Genomic DNA, 25754 nt, shown 5'->3' with positions numbered 1-25754 from the left:
GAGTTACTTCTCTTATTAGGAGGGTTTCTAACAGCCCCACCTTCACACTGTCAGTCATACAGATTGGGCCTTTCATTCCCACATGAAGTAGGGTGCTAAACAGTGTCATCTGTCCTCATGCCAGAAGCCAAAATGCTCCTCTTTGCATCTCCCTAATAGTTTATAGCCAGGCAGCTGTACAAGCTCTGGGAACATTAGGCTCCAGGGAGAAGTTTATGTGAATCTGAGGTACTTTGCAAGCAAATTATCAGGATGTATTTTCCCCTGCTTCACACACGCCTTCTGCTCGTATGAATCTTTGGGATACATACACAATAGAGTTCTTAAAAAGAAGCCCTCCTCTTTGAGAAAACCCTTCTTAGTGCTTCAGTGGAAAGAAAACTTGATGGAGTTTGCTTGAATTTTCAGGGAACAGAACTCTCCCCAGATATTTCTGATCGCCCCTGCTTGTTTTCCTTTAAAACCAGCCTCTTACCCTCTCCTCTCCCTGGGCAGGGTCTATAAATAGCCTTGAATGTCTGGCTCCTAGAGTGACATCCATGTCTTGGGGAAGGTGTATACGGTTACTGTGTTCAACTTGACCTCTTAAATTAGCAAAGCCATGAGAAAGCACAAAAGAACAACAGAAATTATGTTGATGTTTATTCCTGGGGAAATAGGAAGGAGGGGAGTTTCGTAACATTCTTCATGTTCTTTAATGCTCATGGAAATGATGCTTTGGCACTAGAAAGAGGCAGTCGACTGAATCATAGCTGCAGCAACCCAACCCAACCCAGACAGCCACAGCCCAGTGCACGCACAGGGCTCCCTGCCCTTTGTCGGTGTCCCCGGCCCCGACAGCAGCTTTTTGCTGTCCTATACAGCCCTGACACTGCACCTCCAGCCCTGCATGGAGAGCCACCAGCTCCACTCAGTCCTAACCCTTTCCCAAATGCACATCAGCCTGGCATAAAATGCTATGACTTTATCCTCGCACAGCTGATGGGTTTCATCAAAATAAAGTAGCAGTGCTAAGTAGGAAGACATGGGCAGCTTCCTTCCAGCAGAACAAGGTAAAACAGCTTTTTCCCTCTGCTGTTTTCCTCCTATGTGGCATCAGCCCATCATCACAACCCTAGCCCCGCCTGTACAGCAGTCCTTCCCCAGCACAACCTGCCTGCTCTGCCAGCAGTGTGCACCGTGAACTAAGGGTCACTAAGGGCCACGCAGATTGCTCACATATCTAATCTCCAAGAGCACGCTGTTTGCTTCAGGAGAGCATATTTTGGTGGATTAAGGCTCCTTGCTGTGTTACAAGGCATTTTACAAAGTCCGTTTGAGTCAGTGGAAAAGCTGCTGATGGTTTAAACAGACTTGATAGGAGGCCTTATCATATGGGATTTTGAAGTGAATCCTTAAAGTTTTGTGTATGTGTTGGACTTTCCAGGCAAGCTCAAGTCCTTTCAAGTACTCCATGCTCCACACTCTCAAACCAAAGATTTTTATTTTTATTTATTTATTTATTTTTCCTGGGACAAGCAAAAATTGAAAGCTGAGGATTAGATTATAATATGATTTCATGTATCTAAAAATGAACCCAGGAAGGAGCAGTAAGTAAATCAGACCGCTGAAATGGGTTTTACACCAAGGCTCCAAACATCCTCACAGTACTTCTGATCTGAAATCCCTTACCTGTTCTTCCACTGGCTACTGAGGAAGCATGCATTAACTGTGAGATCCAGGTAAATTACTCACTCGTGCACTTTATAGTCTCAGGAGTCTCTCCTGAAGTTTTTTTGTTTGTTTGTTTTTGTTGTTTGTTTCCCACGATAATTAATTAGCTTCCTTCAAAACTGTCAAGAATTTAGCAAAATCCTTGGAAGCTGACTGCGAGTTCCAGAAACGTCCATCCATGCACTGAAGCCAGGGGCTGAAAGGCTGCTAAGAGAAGCCATGCATTGAAGAGGGTCTTGGAAGAACTAACTCAGGATGTTGTCCCTCCAGGCATGCAAGGCTCATTTTATGCTGGCCTCGTTAGGTGAAAAACAAACGCAGCCCTGAGGCTGGCAAGTTGGGTATTTTCATCAAGACTTTATTTCAACCACAAATGGTTGAAAAACACACCTAACGTTAAACAACCCAGAAAATGGCCACTTTAAGGTCAAATGCTTTTCTTTTTGATGGTTATTGAGCTAGCACCACAGACAGGTGGAAAGATTTTTTCATCCTTTAGCCTAGTTTCTACACTATTTGCATCCCAAACAATGGGGCTTTACATCACATCCCAGCTGAGGACTTAACCCCAAACAGCAGGGTATGTTTGTGGCAGAGTGTGCCCCATGCTAGCATACCATGGCAGCTAATAACATGAGCTTATTTTTCCCTTTATAAGACTCGCTGCAGAGTCTGCTAGAAAGCTGGCATGGGTCTGTGGACCATACATATAAACCCCAGCACCTCTGCGCAGTTCTCAGCTGTAGGGTGGCTCATAAAACTTCTCCTCTCTTCACATGTCTGAGAGCTACTGTTACTATTATTTTCTATTTGCACAACAATTTGCCCAGGGGCCCCAGACAGGACCAGGATCTTGCTTGCGCTAGGTGTCACACATCTCCAGAGACAACCTTTGTCCAAAGATTTCGCAATCGAAATAGCTGAGAAAACAAACAGTGGAATAAAAACAGGGGTGATGGGATGGCTGAGACCTGAAGGGGAAGATCAGCGCTCCTGGGGATGGAGGTCTGGGAGGAAAGGATGATTTGGGGTTACCTGTGGACAAGAGAGGTGAAGGAAATGGACCATGTGCAAGCTTAAAGGCAGCTCAGTTTTCAGCTACTTTTATCACATTTGGAGAATGATTCATCAAAGACCAGTCACATCAGAAAGGTGAGGAAATTACAGAGTCGTAGCAATAACCATGTGGGCAAAGCAACCTTGCCAAGACATGCACAGAACAAATTTTTGGTTGTGGGCAAGAGTCCTGCATCTGAAGAAAATTGTTCTCAGCCCAACTCCTGCCTTGGCTTAGGAGTAAAAATAAGCACAGTGGGTCCATCTATTTACCCACCTCATGGAACTCCTATATTCATTGTAGCTGTTGCTCCAGAAATGCACAACTTTTGACTAATGGGGAATACCCATTTCATTCACAGAGCACTGTATGGCCCTGCGGCCACCTGAGCTACTTCTGGAGAATCTTTACACTCTCCGCAATGCTTCTCAGGCCACTCAGACACTGCGCTCAACAGGACATTTTGGAGGATGAAGGGGCAAAATAAAAGGCTGACCATTTTGCTCAGTAAGAGGAATACAAACCAAAAATCGAGGTGTCGGGCGAGCACAGGGCAGCTGCTCCCCAGCTATTGCCCATGCCGAATGCTGCGGCAGGAAAGGGTCTGCGCACCGACACGGCCAGCACCAAGCTGCTGGTGGCAGGGGGCTGGTGCTGCTCTCCCCCAGCTCCCCAGGGAGCAGTTGAGCCCTGTCCGAAGCAGGCAGAAGGCATTGCTGGCATCGGGCTCTTTGCAGAGTTTCCCAAGCAACGAAAGTTCAGGATACCAGGAAGGGAAGCAAAAGCACCATAAAATGAGAAGTGTTTCTGGCAGGGGCTCCCAGGAAGCACACAGCAAAGCTCAGTTGCTCAGCAGCAAGCTTCCTTTCCAGTTGCAGGCGGGCAGCTCTGTGCCAGGACACTTCTGTTTCCCTATTCAGCAAGTAGTTGACTTGGAGCCATCCACACTTGCTCAAAAGATACAAATGAGGGCATGTCCTTAGCTGCTGATTGCATAAGCAGCCCTTTGCCATGGGACACCTCCTGCAGTCGGGTGCTGTCTCCTTGCAGTGTACTCTAAAATATCCTCCAAAAGCTTTGGGCTGGTGTAAGCAGGGAGGTGGAGGATGGAAAGGGACAAATAACCTCAGTGGCTGGAAATATGTTTCCATCATAATCTGTCCATGAGTTGAAGTGGTGGCTGTGGGCTCTTGAAATGAGTGGGGATTGGTGGTACCCTGTTCCCTTGAGCCCTACGGCACCGTCTGCCTCTCCAGGCTCACACCACCTATAAACTTCATTTTTAAAGTTATGTTGCAGCACAGCATCCCCTCCCTCTCCCTGGCTGGAGGAGAGGATTTGTCCCTCAGCACAAATCCTCCACCTTTGGAGTCCCCTCCTGGCCGCAGCCTCTGGGACCTGCACCATCCCTCCATGCAGCCAGGTCCCCCAGCGCACACCCTCCTTTCTTTTTCCCCGACAGCTCCGCACTCTGCCCGATGGAGAGGCAGGTCCTGGGCACATCCATCCCAGGACACCTTGAAAGCAATTCCTGTTTTGCAGAGGCTGGAAGACAAAGCTGTTTCTGAGGACGTCCTGAACGTCAGCGGGGCCGCTCAGCCGCCGGTGGCACTGCCACTTCGCTGCGGGAGGAAGCAGAATGGACGCGGTGAATCACTGCACAAAGGACAAAAAGCCGCTTTTGGCAAAAAGGACGTAATGGAAAATTCATTTTAAAAAATATTTACCATGTCTTTAGAACGTTTAGGACTTTCACAATACCCGCAAGGAGAAGCTAATGTCACCATTTCCCCTTTTCCAGATGAGGAAAGTGAAGCAAAGCAGGGGGAAATGACTGGCTTGGTGTTATCAAAGAGCCCTGGCCTCCCACCCTGCGTCCTTGGAAGAGCCACAGACAAGTCCCCTGAAATGCAACAGGTATCAAAGGAGAACCAATAGCCAAACCTGCCACTTTGCCTTGCTGTAGGATAATTTACACACAACCAGACCTCTTATTTGATATGCACATTTGTACTCACTGCACCTGCAGCGGGTGAAAGCCTAGTCCGCAGTGTGGTCTGGTGTTCAGATAACACCCTGACACCAGGCGGACACCCGTGATTGATGGCTGCCACACACCCAGGGGACACAGCCACCTGCCTCTGCTCTCCCGTGCTGCGAGGTGGCCCCGGCCCTCTGCTCCCCAACAGGCAGCAGCTCGGGGGTCACTTTGTGCTGAGAATTAGGGTATGCCAAAGTGCCCCCAGGCTGCAACGCAGCTAGTGTATTGTCATTGCAAAAATGAGGGAAAAAAGAACACATTTTCATTGAAATAATTTTGAGGGGACATTTAAGGTGCTCAGTGTTTTTAGTCAAAACTGACTTGAAATTGTTGGCAAGGAATATTGTGTGGCAGGTTACATAAATACATAATATTTTACAATATAAGTAAAAGTGAATATGATTAAATGATCCAGCTGTGACACTTTCAGAGAATGTAGTGGCAGAGGTAACATTATCAAAGCGTCCTGCATGGTGGTGGGCTCAACAGATGGACAAAGGTCAACACTTACAACCAGGAAAGCCTCAGTCGCATTTTTACCATAAAAGCCATATTTCTAAAATAAAACTCAACATTATACAAGCCAGACCCCACATGCCAAGATCTACGGAGGAGAAACAGTGGGTTCAGAGCAGTAACGTGGTGTGCCTGAGCAAAGCTGCCCGCACAGCCTCGCTATCATTTTGAGGAGGGTTTTTCCCTGCACATCCCTTGTCATGGGATCCTCCGTCAGTCTGGGATGACATTCCACATTTCTAAGATGGTGGAGCTGTGCCAGGCACAGAGCTCTGCCTGTAACTCTGCCTCCTGTCCCTGTGATCTCTGCAATTTGGGGAGGGGAGAGGGAACCAGGTGTTTCCACACTTCTCAAGGAAGGTGGGTAGGTTACAGGAGAATATTTCCCAGCTCCCTGAAATCCTCACGACACTTCCATCTCCAAACCATAGAGAGTGGCGGGGAAGGTTGAGTCTTCCTGTTTACAAGCCAACCAAACCTCTTCCTGGCCAGCTCATGTCCCATCTCTTGGTCAATGCAATTAACACCCATAATTGTTTTTCCAGGCAGAAATGTAAAGAAAATGTTTTTCCTACCGCTGAAGACATGAAAGGCAGGATACAGAATATGAAAAAATGTTTGGATCTGCTCCACTGCTTCAGGCATAAATTGTCAGTCCCTTTACGTATATTACTGTGTGCAGGGTCAGATTGTACCACTGTTTCCAGGCTTTTCCCTGTCCTGGTCTTATTCATGGTGCAGAAACAAATAAATTAGCAGCTGTCCCTTCTTCCAGCAACAGAGCTGGGAAAACAGAGATGTTGATGCATCTTGTTCTGGCAGCCCAATACACCAATACAGACAATGCACCTGGCAACACAGCTCCTGCTTTCCATGCTGAGCTTAGGAAAAAAAGATCCTTGTAAAGGAATTTTGTGTGCTGTTACTTTTCCTTGGCCCCTCAGCGACCACAGTAGCCACCGTGCACTTGCCATCTATTTCTTCGCTCTTGCAAATAGCAGAGGTGTCGGAGAGGTGTGGACAAAGTTAATTCTGGCTGGGGTGGAGGATATGCACGTCCTGTGCAAAATCCTCCTGCAGGGCCCTGTCAGAACATCCCAGCCCTGGCCTCCTGCCTCAGACTCCAGTAGTGTTGGGTCACTGTGGCTTCTGGCTACTCTGGAAACCAGCTGGAACAGCGTGCTCCTAGCTTCACCTCTCTGTTGTCTCTCTGCACATCTTGTGCTCGAGGACTTTGGGCTGGCCGGAGGTAAGGCAGCCACCTCTGAATGCGTCTTGGGATTCTTATTGTGTTCCTTTCACAGCATGCAGCTTTCAGCAAAGCCTGTGAAAGGGACAGTGAAGAACTGGCACAAACATCAACTTGGCAACAGCTTGCTGAATTTCCAGAGGTCCCAGACACCAGCAGCCTCTCCAGTGTCTGGTTGGCCAGTGATGCCAGCAAGAGGCTCTCCACACCCAGCCCCTGGCTGCCTCCAGGGCTACTTGAAGCCAGACAAACACAAGCCCCAGCCCCAGTGGGGCAGAAGCCACAGCAGGCTGTGCTTGCAAATCTTCGTGTACAAGGGAAGCCTCATCTGGAGGGCAGACAGAGCTGCTGCTCACAATGCACCTGAGAACTGGGGCTGGACTCCTTCCCTCCAGCACTTGCGTGCAAAAACATGTCCCTGAGTCCTCCTGAGTTTCATTATCATGCACTATAAAACAGAATTAATAGGTGGATGCGTTAAGTTTTGGCAATGTAACAGGCTGGGGGAAGTGAGAGTGGTTCTCTACCAGCTAAACCCTGACACACACACAGCCTGTGTCTGAGGTTCACTGCAGCATAGCTTATCATCTGAAATGCTTCCAAAAGAAATGAGATCCCATTGTGAAAGCAGCTCTGTACCTTTATCTATAGCTCCACTTTGGCTATCCTTTGAAGATATCCATCCAGATAATCCTCATTTGCTTAAAGGGAACTGAGCAGAATCCGAATTGCATTCCCCCTCTGGGAAGATCTGCCCTGGGGTATTTTCCTTCCATTGCAATCACTGAATTACCTCGAAGAATTTTGCAGCTGGCTCAGCCCCACATTTTCATTTGTTAACTAGCTCTCTGATGATTAAATAATGCGTAATGGCTCACATGATTTTTATTTATTTTAAAAATAAATAGAATGCCGATGGAGAATAGTTTCAACACCAACACACCCTCCCACACATGCACACTGCAAGAGCCAAGCTCCCAGCTTGCCTGCAGCAACGACTTCCATGGAGGTGGCCGGGCAAACCTGAGTGCAGACAACAAGGAAGGGTCGGGCCCAAGGGATGGAGAGGCACAGATGGGCTTGTTACAGCTCTCAGAGCTTGTGGTCCAGGAGTGAGCTTCAGGGAGGCACCTTAGAGAAAGCAAAGGTGGTTTTAGCTTTAATATCCTCAGTGAAGAATCTTACTGAAAGGCTACAACACTTACCACGGAGCAGATTCTCTGCTAAGCCTTTGCTTCACACTTTTGGACTTGAAGAGCCCTAAAGTAACATGGGATAAAATGGAGGAGCCTGCTGATGTCACCTCTGATCCTTCTCTCAAGGGTATACAAAAGGAAATGAAAGAAAGGAAAAGCAAACCTGCACAACGAATGGTTGCCAGAGAAGCACTCATCAGAGGTACACTCCAAGAGCTCCTGAAGAATTTCAGGTTAAGCCCAAACAGCCATGTCTGCTTCTTAGAGGATCACATCCAAAATCTACACAAATCATAAGGAAAAAAAAATCTTGTTTACGAAGGCAGAGTAAAGACTGATTTCCCTAAATTACCAGTGACACGAAGAGCAGAACGTACCGAGTCCCATAGATCAGAGAGATAAGTAATAAGCTATTAAGGTGTCATCAGAATATCTGTACAAACAGAGCATTTCATATTGGCAATAGCAATAGCTTTAAAATCTCATTTTTGGCTGGCAATTAATCTCTTGGGACAAATAACTAACTTTTAAAATATTTGCTTTGGTTCTCATGAAAAAAGAGGGAGTGTTAGCCCTGGCTCGGGACATTCCTCATTGCATGCAGGCTCTCCAGCCCATCTCTTCAGCATGGCCCAGCCTTGGCAGCACGATCCTGCCCGTGTGCTGCAGGGCTTGTTGGTTGTGCAGGTGGCAGGTCTGGTCCTCAGGGACCAAGGAGCATTTATTTCCCCTTCACCTGTGGACAAAAAAGCAACTTCCACATTCGAAATGCACAAAGATGCCACTGTCTCACAGTGAACCCTCAAATCTTCAATATTTGTACATTTTTTAATAAAATGATGTCGTGTGATTGCCAACTAATTAAAGAAATTAATCAGGCTGCCTTCATAAAAGCATAGTCAGTGAAGAAATTCTCAATTACTTGGGAAAATACTGGATGTATGGAAAGTTATCTGTATATGCTAATCCCACAGCTAAATGCTGCCAAGTGTAGTTGATTGCTTGGGAAAATATATGCCCATGGTTGATTGCAGGCATGAAATTAGAGCCTTTTTTTTTTTTCTTAGTAAGAAGATAAACGTAGTCAGTAAATTGCAAGTTCCAAAGTTGAAAAGATAGATAAATAAGCAGAGAGAAGCCTCCTCCCAGTGGCAGGAGAACAGGCTGGCAGACTGTTTTCACAGACTGGCATTTTTCTGCGATCGCAGTGATGTCATTTTCCAGGAGGCTGGCCGCTGGCAACCAACGGCACTGAAATGCCAAAAGTAATTAAAAATCCGATTTCCTCCAATGTCCCTGATTATGCTTGCCGGGACGTGTTTCTTGCCATATGAATGTATCACCAAGTTGAGCTAGAGCCAGAAGTGTAAGATATTTACTGTCTGCCTCTATTTTAAAAAGTGCTTATAGTAAACATTTTACATTTGCTAAAGTATTAAAGTTTTTAAATGTCTCAGCACTGCCCTCACACACAAGAATTAACCAGGGAGGGGGTTGGGTTTGTTTATCTATGGTTTCAGCTTAAAAAACTCTTATGTGAGTTCTTTAGTGAAAACAAATGCCACATCCTCTGTATCTGACTGGTGCTTAACACACCGGGTCCAATCCTGACCAGGATCTCCTCAAACATCTGTACCACGTGTAAAAGGTCATTAACAGCATTAAACCTTGACTTGGTACTGCAAACTGCTGCACTTCTTTATGTGATGCCCTGGAAAAGTGTAATGGTTCTGCCTTTTACTGTGTCACAGTCTCTGTTTGCGTTCCCATAAAATTATCTCAACCATTCTCTGAACATCAGGCACTACCTTAAATAAAGTTGCCACCTACAAAAAGGAAGCTGGGCGTCAGGGCTGGGGGACAAGTGTTCAGAAGCTCCCCCTGAGCTGTAGTCTTTGAGGCCACAGCATTGGAGAGAACATAATTGATGTCTGCAGGGGGACAAGTCACAGGGACATCCTTTTAAATGGTTTTGAAGCCTCAGTGATTAGTAACAGATTATGGAACCTCTCTCAGGGGAGCTCATGCTACATATCTCTGTCATGCAAAAATGGGCTTGAATTTTGTGCAGCCAGGAGGCATTAATTAGTGATTTACACCCTGTTTCTCCAGGGGACAGCCTGATTACCACACGCCTGGGAATCAAGACAATATGATGGGGAGAAGCCTGGCGTGCTGGAGCCCAGCCATGGCTCAGCTAGTGCTGTGACACCATGGTGCTGCTGCAGCAGTGCCTCCTGCTTGCAGTGAAAGCCCCTTTTTGTGCTACATCAGGAGTCGTGGGCAAGGCTCGCAACCAGCCTTTAAGTGACCGAGGAAGTAGTGGCATCACCCAGGACTTTGCTGCTCCACTAACACACCCAGAGGATGCGACCGAGGCTCATGCAAGTGATAGCGGTACATTTAGCAGTTCCCGCAAATTGTCATAATTAAAGGCTTAACCAGTGGTTTTCCCAAGTGTTGTTCATCAGTCAGGCATCCAACGTTCAGGTGTACAAGGTTTTATTGCTGCCTGAGACATGCAATAAAAGCTCTCTGCCGGCACTGCTCCTTGGGTGTGGGAGGTGAGCGGCTGCGAGGCTTCCCAAGGTCGCTTCGGGCAGCAGCAGCAGCACGAGGTGGGGACAGCTCACAGCCTCCCCACGCTCCCCTGGCAGTCACCAGCTGGGGATGTTCATTTTTACAAGATGATTTTCTGGGTGAAGAAGAAAAATAGCCTTAGCAAGTAGCTCCAGGTGAGAGTACCTCACAGTGCTGATGTGCTATACATCAGCAGGGTGCGCGCAGGGGAGAGCGTGCTGCTCCATGCTATTTGCTCAGTTTTACGTTTTACTCGCTCTGGCTGCTTTACAAATACCAGCAGTATTTTGTTAGGCCTTTTTCTACTTAGCTGAGCAGCCCTCGCTTTGCCATTTGTCTCTTGCGGTTACTGGTAGACCACGGTCATGTCACAGCTTCACCCTCTCTTTTAGACACGGCGTAAGATGTAGTTTGCCTGCTGCGATGAGAGTTTTTGTGGAGGACAATCTGGGTGAACCCCTTGTTTCTCTCTACTTTCTCCAGACCCTGTAAGCCAGCAGAGTATAACAGCAATGAATTACAATGCAAGAAATGTGTGCTTTACTTTCAATTTGTCACCTCCATGGTCACTGGAAGAGGGACAAACCCAGCTTGCTCCAAGCAGGGCTGCTTCAAAAGAGTGGTTCACACTCCTTCCCTGTGCAGCAGTCTGGGGAGATTTACCAACCCTGAGTCTATGCAAAGAACAGAAGCCCATGAAACACTTTTCCTGCAATGATTTGATCTTTTCAAAGATCAAACCATCTCAGAGGAAAGGGAGGAGTTGGAGAAATAAGCAGCAAGGGGAAGCCCTGATGAGAAATGAATTAGTCATTGCTTTCCAAGCCCTACAGTTGATCTCAGGGGGCACTGGGATCATTTTACTGGAGTCCTGCCTCCTCCACAGGTGAGAGCAAGCACAAAGCTGTGGGGATGCAAGCAGTTACGGGTGATTTGGGTGTGGACAAGAGGCAGGCAGGGCTGACCAAGCCATTTGCTTGGTCTGACTTTGCTCTCAAGTCTAACACAGTTTATGGAGCACAAAGTCTTCGTGGCAAACAGAAGAAACAGCAGAAAAACAGATCCCGCATAAGGCCAGTGCAAATGTTGAATTATAAATGATGCATTATTGTTGTTTTTTTCTACATTGGCTACCCTTAGGCATGAAGGGGGTACAGAGCTGGCGATTCCACCATGCTGTCCTGGCGTTCCTACTGGGAGAGGCAAGAAAAGCCAACTGAACTCAAATACTGCCCTGCCCAGCTCCATAAAAGACTATGATTATGTATATATGGCTAATAGGATTTCAAGCTTGCTAATCCTGTTGAACTCATGCTGCCATCTCTCACATGAGCGTGTGAGCCCACTCCTATGTTCAGCAGTGGAAAGTGCACAGATCCTATTTGACATCTTATTCTAAGCACAACGGAGGTGCCACGTTACCAGCCCAAGCCATTATTATTATTATTTTTTTTCCCAGAAAGATAGCACTACCATTCTAAAGAAAAGGATGGAGGAGGCAAGTCAGAATTTGCCAATACATCCCACATCTGGTCTGTGTCTGTGTGCCTCAGCTGTCCCTTAATGTCCTGTGCTGGGACAGGGAGCTGCGGGCAGTGATCTCGCCCTGCGCCTGACTGCTCGCCCTGCAGCAGGAGCTGGCAGCCTGGCAGAGAGCATCCCTGTGTCAGCATGGCCTGACCAGCCAGGCAGATGGAGGTGTCAGCCGGATCTATGCTGCTCCAAATCACTTATTCTTTTTGCTGTTCCTCTTCACAAATTCCTTTTCAGCCACAGTTTCCAAAGTAAGGCAAACAGACCTTGCGCTGGGATGTCTTCCAATGCAAAGATGAGACATGTTGCTTTTCTTTAACTGGTTTGTTTAAGATATAGAAGCCAGTTCCACAGTGGGCCAAGTTCCCTTCCCCTAATAAATTATGGGCTGATTTCTAAGACTGTTTGTGAAGCACTGCTGCAAAACCCCATTAGCCCAGGGCACATTTCTCTCGCCCAGCACCGCCGCACCTTGAAATGATGGCAGCTCCACAAATCTGCAGATACTCCTTGAGGATCCCTTGTTGCACCCAGGCGGGCACAGTGACAGCGCCCACTTCATGGTGCTTGAGCATCTTCAATGAAAGAGCCTCTAGCTAATAGAGAAGCTGGAGGTGCTGCCAAGTTTTCAAAATGCTTCTGTGCTGTGTATCTCACAGAGGCTTGCTCCCAGCCTCACTGCAGAGTCCTGGAATATCTCACTGCGGTGCCAAGGAGTGATTCTTCCTGGAAGGAAGGGCTAGATGAAGTCATACTCACCCCTGGCACTGCTCTACTAAACAAAGGTGCAAATAACACAAATCTGTGCCATACAGCATCTCATGGTATGGACCTGGGCAGCAAGAACACAGCCTTAAAACTGTGAGATGCAGTACAAGGAAGAGACGTATTGGTCTTGCCTGTTCTCAGTTGAAATAAGCTTTAAATATTGCTCAGCTGAAAACAATGAAGTGTCAAAAAGGTCCTGTCCTTCCCTTATTTTTGAATCTTTTTCCCTTCCTCTCACAGGTGAAGAACTCCAAACTGCCAGCCTCCACACCATCTGCTCTTGTCTCTGGACGTGCAACACTTTAGGGAAAGTTAAGTTTAACATCATTTTCAGCAGGTGATAGAAACTTCCTGTCTTTTGCACAAATATAAAATGATTCTGGCCAATGCCTCCCAAAATCTGGCTTCTTTTTAAATGTATTGTCATCACCAACCCCTGTAGTTTTATTTTCTATAAACTGTCTGCTCCCTTCAAAACAGTCAGCAGCAAGGGAGAGTGCTTCACTGCCCATGGTCAGAAACTGAAAGTGCAAGAGAAGCCATAATGCTCTGCTGAGAAAGGACAAGAGAAAGTAGGAAGACAGAAGTGCCCTTGAAGGTTAATGGCTAAAAACTGGGAAAGATGCACACTCCTTGCAAGCACCTTCTTAAAACAGGATGCAGATGATGGGGCCAGAGAAGACACCAGGTGTTAAAAAAAAAAAAAAAGTTTTACCACCTGAAAAAGGTGGTGTTTGTTCTTTTTACTTTCAAGATAGTTTATTTCTAAAGATTTTCCTTTAGAACTCCATTTAAGATGGACTCATTGAGAAATTACTCCAGAGTGTTTATTCACACTGATAAAACAGAGCATTTGGCTTCAAGCCTAATGACACACCAGTTGTGAATTAATTAAGTGATAATTTTTATTGGTCTGCAGTATGCACAGCAGTAAACCTCCACCCTGACTATATTAATAACTGGAGAGATGGTTAGGCATTAAATCATTCTCAAAAAAGCAGTTTATTGCAAGTATCCTGCCCTGCAGTGAGGCTTACGTAGGCTGGACAACGAACCTCCAGGAAATGAGAGCTGTGTTGGAAGCCTCATATTTGGGGCTCTGGATGTAAGAGCAGCCCAGGATGGTGGTGGGATTAGTGAGGCACTGCTATGTGGGATCAGCTGCCCACCAAGGGGCTGGCTGCTGCTGGCAAGGAAGCCCTGCAGCTCCTCCCTAGAGATGGATTGGGGCAGATCCTTGTAAGAGCATACTGAAAAACCTCTTCCCTCTTCAGAAGGGGGACACCAGGGCTCTAATATAGGTACAGCCCTGCCAAACCGGGCACTGATTCCATGCCACGGTGCAGAGGCAGCTCCAGGTATGTGGTGGGAGCTGAGAAACACAGCCCAGCCCCTGCGGCTTGCAGGGGGCATGCTGGGCTGGAGGTTGCACAGACAGCATTTGTCATGGAGCTTTTACTTGTTGCTTTTTTTTTTTTTTTTTTTTTTTTTTAAGAACTAAATAGCACGGTTTTCCAGGCTTGGACTCGGTCTTGGAAAGACCAAAGGGCTTTCATTATTTCTGATAAGAAAGGCAAGCCTGCTGCCAGCAGAGTTCCCATCGCAGCAGTATCACCGTCAGTTGAGGATGATTTGAGATTGCCGTTAGCAGAACTGTGATGGTTGTTCATTTCTTTTAGCTATCTGGAGGTTCCTATTTTTATTTTTCCTCCTTTCTCCTAATTGCAGAGTGTTTCTGAGTGGCAGAAAACAGTACTTCTGGCTAGAGACTGGTTCCTTTACATAAAGGCAAACATTCTGGCCTCATGTTGGCAGCATCATAGCTTGTTACTGGTGGGGTAACAGTGCCCAGACTTTACTGCAGAGAAAAAGATGCCCTGAAGGACCAGCAATTCCTGTTGTCCAAGAGCCATAACAAAAGCACCTGCTTTTTTTGTCCCACAGATAACTGAAGCTGAGAGGATATATTTCCATGAGTGTTTTTCAGCCCTGTTACTGGCTTTGGCAGTGGGTTGCTGGAGCCTTGGCACTGGTTATTGACACAAGCCCAGCACCTCGGAGGGCAGGATGCAGCGTTCATCCTGGGCCAAACTGCCCCGGCCTCCTGCTTTGGAGCTCGCTTTGGGCCGGGCCAGCGAGTGTCCCCAACTCTCTAAAGTAGGACACTTTGTCCTAGAGAATAAAATACACACTGCTGCTGATGATCAACTAAATTAGGAGCCCAATTATTTTAATGGCTTTTTTTCTTTTCTTTTCTTTTTTTTTTTTTTTTGGAACACCAAGAACTTGCAGAACAATCAGCCGGGCCAGGATGTTTTTTTTTTCCTAAGCAGACTGTCTATGCTAATGACTTGCAACTTGTCAACAGGAACCAAATTCCCATGGCGAATAAAGGGAGAAACCATGGCATTTTGGCATGTTTCACCATGCTCAAATCAATCACCTCTGAAAAATAACATCATGGGAGAGAGACTGGTCAAATAAGATAGTTGGAAAAACAGAATTTCTTCCCTGTTTCCTTTCTCCTCTAGCCACAATGTACATAACTACAACACTTGTATCAATTATTTAGGGAAGAGGCTCATTCTCTCATGTACGTAAGGGTTTGGGTCTCAGTTCCAGTGGACCAGTAATTAGGCTTCTTTTTGTCATATATTTATGATGGGTCTCTTGAGACTTCTTTATGACTTGGAAACATTTATAGTGGAAGAAGAGATGGCCCCTATGGCTTCTTGTCATCCATATTTTTATTTTTTAGAACAAAACACAACGTAATTAAATACCAAAATATCAATATGATAACATTTAGAAATAATCTTCTGCCAGTAACATGTACATAACATAATAGTGCAATAATGCACTGGTAGAATATGCTCACTAAGAGAATAATGTGTGTTTTGGCATGTTTTCACTAGATAATTTTTGCCTAAAAATTTTGTTCAGATTGTAGCCAACTTGATCTGTAAACCAAGGGGTGGTCAAATGGAGGCTGCACATTCTGTATCAGATAATGTGAGCATAAATTTTTCATTATTCCATCTGCTCGTTAATGTTGACAACAGTCGCCATCAATAAAGCAATATTTGCTGACCATTACTATCCAGGTGGTCCCTGAGATAACACAGTCCATCCCTGCAATATAAACTGGCAAATAACTGGGCTATTTCCAGATACAGTTGTGTGGGCTCTAATGACAGATGCTGATTTATTTATTTTTTTAGTACCATGTGCTAAATATAAAACACCAAACAATTCATGAATAATCTAAGACCTTAAATAACTTGGGCCATACATATGTATATTCATTCTACCCAGTGTTCAAATCAAAATATCACAATCTGTCATTTTAACAATCATTACTAAACCATTTTTTGAGTTCTTTAAAGCTTTTATTTTTCTACCAGACCTGCTAGTATGGAGTTTGCTGCAAAAAGATTGTTCTTGACAAAGTTTGAGTTTATCTCTAGTAAATATCAGATTGTTATTAGGACAAATATGCATGTATCCAGTGCAATATGAATTTGGAGCCTTTTTTTCTCATACCAAATATATATATATGTGGGTTTGATACTATTCACTATGACTGTTCCAGAACTCAAAGCTGAAGTCAAATTTCAGTGCAAGTTGATTGTAAGTGAAGTTGTGACCCTCTTTACACTGTGCTCCAAAGATTCCCTAGGCTATTTCTTGCTGAGAGTTTAAACCTAGTATTGGCAGTAGGTTGCCATATATTCCACTTAAGATGGCTCTATAATTTTTTTTACGATGTAGAAATCCCAGTATCAGTTTTCTGTCATTTTATTTAGAAGACTTCCATGGCTTCTGTTTAGTAGGTAGTAAACTCGTGAAATTTCTCTTGTCTGGAGGAAAGAAATGAGTTTATGTCACACGTGTTTAACTCTTCAAATTAGTCCTGGATATATTTTCTTACAGAGTGATGAGAAAGGTTTTCATACACAGGAGTTGTTCCACCTGCACTAGTACCACTCTCTGCATTGGATTAACAGTCCAGCATTGCTTTTATCAATTACTGAATGTGCAGAAATAATTAATGATTCCCTGGTGTTGTGCTGAAAAGCATTCTGTGATTCTCAGGCTGCCCAGTTTGCTGACAAATGGCTAATGAAGGGGCATTTTCTTGGCAAGACTTAGGCAGCTCTGGAGGAGGCTCTGGATGCAGGATGCAGAAAGAGATGCTGAGCCCCAGCAGCAGGAGTGGGAGATGGCTGTCTGCCGCTGGGCATGGAGATGTGAGTCCAATCCGATCTGAACAACAGTCACTGCCATTTGCCAGTTTTCTGTGGAGAGCATCATTAACCAAGCAAGAAATTGGGCATTCATTCCTTTACCATGTAACGAAGTATTATTTGCATAGGCTTTTGGCTGAAGGAACCCACAGTGAGATGTTTTGCCCCTGTTTCAGACTGAAACTAGATCTTATTCCCAGTTTAATTCCCTATAGGACTTTTTTTTTTTTCTTCAGATAACTTTGAGTTTAGGGTTGATCAAGATAACCTCCAGAAGTCCCTTGTAACTGGAGTTATTCTGTCTTTATAACCAGCCAAGAGCAGTGAGGGCAGCAAACTAGAATTCAAGTAATTATTTTGTGCAGAAGACAAATTGCAGTAATATATTGCAGCAATTCCCTACAATTCAAACATCTTTCAGCATTGCTGATCAGATAAGCCAGGGAGCTGGCTTTTCTCTCGTTTTTCTCAAAAGCCCCAAAGGGGACTGAGACTTTTCTGCCTTCACTGAAGTGTTTCTTCTTTGCTGGCACCTCTGTTCCTGCTTTGACTGCAGTTGTTTCTTAACTGATGGAAAACTCTCTGAATGAGGTGGCATTTTTTACTGTTCTGGTATTTAATGAGACAGAACAGTGGGAACAGGGGAAGATCTAGCTCCCTATTCAGCTTGTATCTAATGTATTGAAAGAAAACTGGAAGAAAAAGTGCCAAGGCAGCATCTTATCTCTCTTTATATGCCCAGACAAAAGTACTTGAGAAATGATACCTGCTACACGAGTGAGCATCTTCACCTGTTAGATTTTTTTTTATATATATATTTTAATTTTTACTAAAATGTGAGAAATGTCAGATTCAGAATATTTTTCTCAAAACAAGAGTGACAATTTCCCACTCCTGGTAGTCACATTGCAGGCCATCAGCTTATGTCCAGGAAAAGTTCAGCCCATCATTTTCATTCCCACAATGAAACATAAAGCTAAGAGCAGCACATCCACTCAAGGGCCATTAGTATGCCTGGAGCATTTTGCATAGGGGAAACATGAATTATCTTTCCATAGTAAAGCTACAGCATGAATTAATGTTCCTTAATTTCCCCAGTGCAGTAATTTCACACTTGAGGGATAAAGCTTCCCTGGTGCCAGAAAGCTCCGCAGCCCAGCAGGCTGCTGGATTTATGGCAAAGCATTGCCTCTGTAAAGCTGACAGCAACAGCAAATGGTTGCACTGCTGTGGGATGGTTGGTGCCAGCAGCTCCCCTTTCCCTCTGTGCACAACCCAGTGCTCTCCAGGCTCTGAGGCCATGATGTGCCATCATTAACCACCTTACTGCCTGAGTTAATTACAACAGAGGCACAGCTCTGGGACAGAGACCTATGGGCAGAATTCACAGCAACAAAACTTTTGAAGACTATTTTGAAGAGATACTTGCTGACAGAAGAAGAGAAAGATCAAGCAAGTGCCACTAGAAAAAATTATAATTAACAAACAAACAAACAAACAAACAAAACAAAACAAAACAAAACAAAAACACACCAAAACCATACTCAAAAATGTGGTTACACAACAGCACTGCCAACATCAGTTTGAAATGAGGAGCTGAAACCAAGACTAGATCCTGTCTGGGAGAAACTGGTGTCACGGTGTGGCATTCAGGCAGGACGCAGCAAGGCAGAGGAGATAGCATCTCCTGAAGCCACACCTGGAGAGATGCTGGGCTGTGCCACGAGACCCAGGTGCTGGCACTGCCAAGGCAGTGTTATCATGTGTGGTGTCACCAGCCACACCCTGGAAGAATGTAGGTCTTTTATTCAACACTTTTTGGCAGAAGAAAGAGAAAAGCTGCTGTCTGTCATCAGGGCTGTCTCAGGGTGAAGGTATGGACTCAAGTGAACATCAGCTTCTTTAACACTGAGACAGGCAGTACAAAACAACAGGCCTGTCATCCATATATTAATTTCTTTCTCCATCCTGCTTGTATGTGAAAAAAAAAAAAAGATGTTTTTAGTACCACTCTGCCAAATGCATTTCTGTGAGCTGGCTAAGTCTCCTGGCCGGGTTTAGATGCAGCTGGGATTGTGCTGGGGGAGAAGAGGGAAGGAGATGCCTAGGAAGTTTTCTACCATGTAGGATTGCCAATGGCACTAACTCCTTGAGGATTTTAAGTAGCCACACACATTCACACAGCTGTGCTCAGCAGGACACACTGTTCAGGGTGAAGAAACTCCCACTCCTACCAAGTTTTCCTGTAAGTCATCCTCCCAGGGACAGGATAGCGGGGACAGTAGATGGGACGGACCCGTAGCCAAAGCCAGGATAACCATACCTTGCATCCAGTCCCTTCCTGCCCTGCCCTGATCAGTTTTCTCCCTCCTGTCTTGATCTTTCTGCTCCTTTCCCCTTGCCTTGCTTCCTCATCTACTCTGAGGCAGATGGGAAGAAAGCCATGGACACAAACGAGGTCGCAGCAGTCAGAGCTGGCTTAGCTGTTCCCAGCCCGCAGCACGAGTCCCACCTGGGACTGGAGGTTTGGCAGAGTCACTGGGGCTTCACTGCTGAGTGCAGGGGCTTTGTCCTCCCAAAAGTCAGCCCCAGTCTGCAGAAAGTCTGACCTCTGTTCATCGCGTTTTCTCAGCTGCTTCTCTGCTTCCTCCTTTGTGCTGGTTGCTGGCTTGCCAGTACAACAGTTCATCAGCAAGGAATTTTTTTTTCTTTCTATTTACAGCCCAGGAAGAGAGCACTTTAATGGCCTTTCCAACAACAGAGAGAGAGAGAGAGAGACAGAATCTATCTTGGACAGACATCAAATGGATACCAGCCTGGTTTAGGCTAATAAAGAGCATCATTGAGCTAATGAGATTAAGGCTGACTTGTTTATGCTGTCCCTGCTGGAAAAGGTGCTCCAGGATAGCGGCTGTGATGTTCCTGGGACCTGGAGAATTACGGAGGAATTTTTGCGTGGCCCAGAAGGCATTGACCCGATTCCTCTGCCCTCCCACGCCCAGCAGTTTGCAGGTTCATTGGGAAAGATTGAGGTAATGAACTATTCCCTCCTAATTTTCCCATCCCTAGATAGAAATAAGCAGAAATCCTCAGGCCAGTGATGAGACACCGCATTCATCTTGTCCCTGGAGAAACCTCTTGGCATGTTCCCTAGTGTGGGGGCTGAAACTATGAGCACGTGGGGAGGAAGAGGAGGACAGGGCATAGGTGAGTGGGACCAGTTGTTCACCTTGCTATCTATTGCCTGTAAAATCCACTCACCATATCTACCTGCAAGTTATCCACGTGGAAGGTAGGACATTCTCTGAGCCCTTCTGCTGCATCACCAGCTGCAAATAATTGAAACATAAATTAAAAATCCCAACAGTCAAATGAAGTCATGCCTGAGTCCAAATCTGAGGCAGCGGAAAGGGCTCGGTTTTTCCAAGCTCTCTGTGCAATTGCTCTCAAACCCACTCCAGTGATCTAGGAAAAAGGAAAGTACTCCTCTGGGAAATGCTTTGGGAGTGTGACTGCCTGCTGGGAGGAAGCACAGGCGTGGTGGCTGTGGTTTTGGGGACGCTGGCAGAGCTGTGGACACCATGGGGAGAGAGCAGAGGTGCTGCCCTGGAGCTGGGCGCTTCTTGTGGCTCAGGATTTGGGGCACGGCTGCTCAGCCTGCCTGCTGGCACCGTACCCTGAGCTAGATGGGGAGGTTGTCCCCTCTGCCAGCCCCCACCCGCAGCACATCTCCCTGCCTGGCCCAGGCACCAGTGGGGATGCTGAGGGGTCCCGGGGGGGCTGCTGTCCCCAGGCAGTGTCCTGCAGCTCCCGGGCTAGCGGGGCACAGGGGGATGGGATGGGATTGGTGCCACTGGCTTGGCAGGTGACCACAGGAAGCATTGTGCTACTGAGCTCATTTCCACCAGGACCAAGGGTTCATGAGGAGTAAAAATAACTCTGGAAAAACAGAGCCAAAGCCCAGTCATGGAGTTCCTCAGTTGCTCAGGCTGATTCTCGATCTGCTCAAGCCAGCCCAGGATCCTTCCCATTCCACTCTGCCTGCATAGCCCTATACTTTGTTAGCACCCACAAGCACAGTGATATTACCAGGACCAGAGGAACCATCCTCAGCACGTCAAATGGACCACCAGCCCAGCCTGATTCCTAAAGAGCAGTCTTTGCTATTTTTAAATAACAAATGTCGTGTTACTCTTTTGGGAAATGTGGAATTTGACTCCGAAGAACAACAGAAATGTTTCCAAACAAAATGCTCTGCCCTGGTGCTATTCCTCTTGAGAGCCCTTGGATGTTTCTTACAGTCTTACTGTTTGATTAAGGAACTTGTCCAGCTCATTTGCAAACATGTCTTGTGCTGCAAATAGAGCTGTAGGAACAGCTGAATTTTCAGTTTTGTTGGTGAACAAAAAAAAAAATCAGAGAAAAATATATTAGCTCAGCCTGAACAGAAGTGCATTTTTCCCCAAGTTGCTTTTCAGAATAACAATAATTTATTTGGGAAGCATTCATTCTTCTTTTTCTCAAAATAAATAAATAAATACATAAGTAAAAAAGGGAAGTTTCAAAAGAAAAAAAAATGGTGATTCTAAAAGATCAGGTTGAAAGGCTTCTTTCAAAAATGTCAAAACAAAAAACTTCAGTACCTTTGGTGGAAGGGTAATCTCGGAGGGGGGAATTTTTCATTAAACTCAACCCAAAAAGGGTGGATAATTTCCTTCTCCTATGAGCTGCAGTTTCCCCCAAAAATTGTTTTCCATTGAGGACAAATGCCCAATTTCCCAGCTAAATCTCCTCTGCAGCACTACGCTGGAGCAAGGGACAAATCTGTACGAAGCAGAAAGCCTTTCACAGAAAGACATGGAGAGCCAGGGACAAAAGTGCAAGAACAAGGGACAGAAGAACTTCTGGCAGCAAATGAGTTTCCTTCTAATTCAGATATTATTGAGTTTAAAGCCACAGCGAATGTAGTTTGATCAGGGTTCAGGAGAAAATAATAAATGTGGAGGGTTATTTCCCACTCTGCTTCTAAGTTTCTGATAAGAAATGTTCACATGCTCCCCCCAGAGGAATTAAAATGTAAGAAACCCAAATCTGGCAGAATTTAGTTCCACTCTGTTGTGCATGGGAAAAAAATGAGACAATTGAGCTCAGGCCATATTGAGCAATTTATTAGGTGCTGCAAAATTAATAAGAAGCTACATGTGCTACATGTGTTTTCTAATATGATCGCATTTCCTGTGGATGCAATCACAAGCTGACTGTACTGTGCTACTTTTTCTGGCTCACATTAAATATTAAATAGTCATGGAAATACCAACTTTGCAGGGAAAAGACAGGGTTCTTCACCATGAAATAAGATCTTAAAGCAGAAGTGTCTCACTGGACTCCAAGAAACCTTATGAAATAAGGTTCTGCAGAAGTATCTTTGTTAGCCTGCTCATGTTGTTCACTCAAACATGCTGAAGGAAGAACCTGATGTCCTCACTTGCTCATCCCTCAGGTCCCCAAGATGTTCATGGTTTCACAGGAGCCACCTGACAAAGATTTAGTCTGAAAAGAAGGCGCTGAGATTTCCTAAATCCCGGATATCATTAGATATCCATCAAAGCTGAGGGCAGTATTTCAAAGCTGAAAGACGGTGATCATCTTTCCACAGCCTTGTCTTGCTGACACAGGGGCTACTTGGGAGCAATCGCCTGAAAGTTGGTGTTGATGTTAAGGGCTCTCAGATAAGGTTATTATGGGATACATGGAAGGAAAAGTCTTGGTCCGACCACCTCCTCTGCCCAGGAGAAGGTAAAACACATCCATCCTCGTGGCCTGAGAAGTGACTACACAGAAGCTCTGTCCAACATCCCTCTCCTGCCAGCCTTGATGGCCCTTGGGGCTACTGTTTCCCCTTTCAGGCTTTCTCCTGAGCCAACAAGCAGGGTCCCTGGTAATTAATGGCTGCGTGGTGCTGGCTACCAGGAGAAGCCCAGGACAACCTCCATATCCCTTGCTGAGCCTTGACAAGGTTAAAGAAAGGGAGAAAAAAATCAAACCGCAACAAAACAATCAAACTGCAAACAAAAGTGCCAGTCCAGTGTAACGGAGGGGTGGGACGGTGACAAAACCCAGTGCCAGAGCTCAGGCTGGTCTTGCAAGCCTTCCTATTACACAATGGGGAGAGAAGCTTAAATTAATTATTCTCTGGGCAATTAACATTTGAAAAAGCAGATCAAAGAAAAAGTAGCAGCACTTGCAAAGGAGGTGTGTTGCAGAGCTGAGAAACAAATCAAAGCCATGTGAACAGCAGAGAGAAAATTATCCCAGCTCTGAGAAGAAGCTTGTCGAAAGCACAGAAAAATAAATGGCTCTGGGTTACAGCAGTGGCTTCATTGCAACAATCATACCACGGCTTGTAGTTCCTTTGGAGCCCACTCTTTGGCTATCACGGTGGAAAACGTTTTGACAGTGCATGAAACTTCAATTTGCAATGATAAGCGCACATTTCCACTGAAAAAGAAAAAATACATTTTTTGGCTAAATTAAATGTTGTTAGTCTTCCAAAGGGAAAGGTACATTTTTATATGTTGGAAAGATTTACAGAAAGATTGAGGAAAAAACATTATTTATTATTTATTTTTCTTTATTAATATCTTTCAGCTTGAAAAATGAAATAGAGATGTATTCTACCATTAAATGCAGCAAGATCATATCTTGTTTTCTTTTCTTTTCATCCTATGCAGGAGAGGATACCAGTTCACATCTCATTCTACCAAAGCTCATGCCCACAGCATCCAGGCAGAGGAGCACCCCCAGGGCAGCAGTGCTCCTTCCTCACCCCTGAGAAATGCACACAAAATGGCCAGCAAGAATCATCCAGCCTCTGCCATTCTCTGGGTATCGGGATGGGGCTGACACTCATCCAGCACTGGAGGAAGTCCAAAACCGTATCACCCTGAATGCTTGCAGGGCAGGGCAGGGGGAACACGCTGAAATGGGAGCAGGGGACTGGAATCGCATCTGCTGGTGGGGCCAGGAACTCCCCTCCCCTCCCATAGCAGTCTAGCTCTCCTGTGGAGGGCGTTGGGAAAGGATGTGACCTTTTGTAGAGCACATCCGAGCTGGGGAGCTTTATTATTCCATAACAGCTACAGCCTGAGGGCAGATTAAGTTGTCCCAGAGACAAAGCTGATCTCTGCAGTCTTCCTGCCAATGCTTTGTCAGGGCAGGGGTGGATTTAATGAGGTGGTTATCCCAATCTGACAAATAGCAGTGAAATCAAAGGGCCCAAATCATGTTTGAACGCATCTGCATCAACCAAGCAAGGACTCAAGTATTCCCAAGGTGGGATTGCTCCTCAGAATGGTTCTCCAAAGAGCAGTCTTGGAGCTTAGAGCTGGCACAGAGGCATTGGGCAGCTTTAAATAGGAGCCATGGAGATGTTGTAGCACATGGATCCAGCTCTGCAGAGATGCAGGGGAGACAAACACAGCTTGGTGCCTGGCAAGATGCAAGTAACTGAGGTGGCCATAGTCAGATGGTTTCCTGAATGTACGACCTAAACAAACACAAACTCTTGAGCTTGTCTCCTTGTCCATCATCCCGTCATGCACCGTTTCTTGGGATCACCTTCATCTTCCAGGGACAGGCAGCCGCAGTTCCCAGCAGGATTTCTACCACTGGCACAGTCAAAACACCATCCTCGCAAAGCTGGTGACATTGAAGCAGTTCTGTCTGCTTTTGCCTTCTTCCACAAACAGCAGGTGAGCTGAGGACTCGGTTCCTGCATGACACAAACCTCCCTCGGCCCTTTGCTCATCACTAAATCAAATCAGGGAGGAAAAAAGCTCAGCTTGGCCATGGAGAGCTTGTGGTGCTCACAGTTCTAGGCCCGCCGATTAACATAAACAGTTACTGTGACATTTTCCTAATTATGGAGAAGAGTTTCCTAAAGAGGACTCAAGTCCCCCCTTTCCCATCTGAACTGATGGGAAAAATAATAACTTTGTTGTTCCAGTGTTCTTCAGCTCGTAAGATCCAACAGCACGCTATAAATATAATTTATGGGTGAGGATTACACTGCTCACCACTGAAACACAACAACCTTGCATATGAGCAGGAGCAGAGTACGGAAAAACCACACTGTGAGTTTTGTCAGGTTTTGTGTCCAAAGTCTGGGGGAAGAAGAATGCAGCTGGCTGAAGGGGAATTCAAGCAGGTTGGGGCCCAGAGTCTCCCATGACAAACGCAGAGTTTGGTGAACGCTGCTGGTTAGGACCAGCATTTTGCCTCTCTTTGGCAAGCCATCAGCTATTCCAAAATGATCCAAGTACCGTCCTTTGGAAATTTCTCTTTAAATTCACCCTGGAGCTTAGCAGCACCATGGTGAGGAATACTGCCACTCAGAAATGGCTTTGTGCAGTGACTGGCTCTCTGATAGTTCAGCAAAGAGATCTTCTCCATGTGCTTGCACCCAGGCCATGCAAGAGAAACCCGAGCTGGGCCAGGAGAGCCCCAGCCTGCCCAGGGCACAGCCACACAGGAGCCAGGCGCAAGCTGCAAACAAACAAAGCCTGGGGAGGAATCTCAGCCCGGCTTTTTGGGGTGGGTTTTATATGACTCGGGTTACACAGACCAGAGCTGCAGATGTCACCATTTATCACTTCATCTCCAAGGGGATAAATATTGCTCGAGCAGGTCTCAGCACCCAGAATATGGTTGTGCCAACGCTGCAAGCAGGATGCGCTCCAGCAACCTCCCTGGTACAGCCGTGTGCACGGATTTGGCTGTGTGTCCTCACCCCTGCCCTCAGCCCACCCAGCCTCAGTGCTCCCCTTCTGTCCCTGGTGCTTTCACTGCGCGGGGA

This window comes from Cygnus olor, chromosome 14, assembly GCF_009769625.2.
Source record: "Cygnus olor isolate bCygOlo1 chromosome 14, bCygOlo1.pri.v2, whole genome shotgun sequence".
Lineage (NCBI taxonomy): Eukaryota > Metazoa > Chordata > Aves > Anseriformes > Anatidae > Cygnus > Cygnus olor.
Note: the sequence above shows the minus strand (reverse complement) of the source record.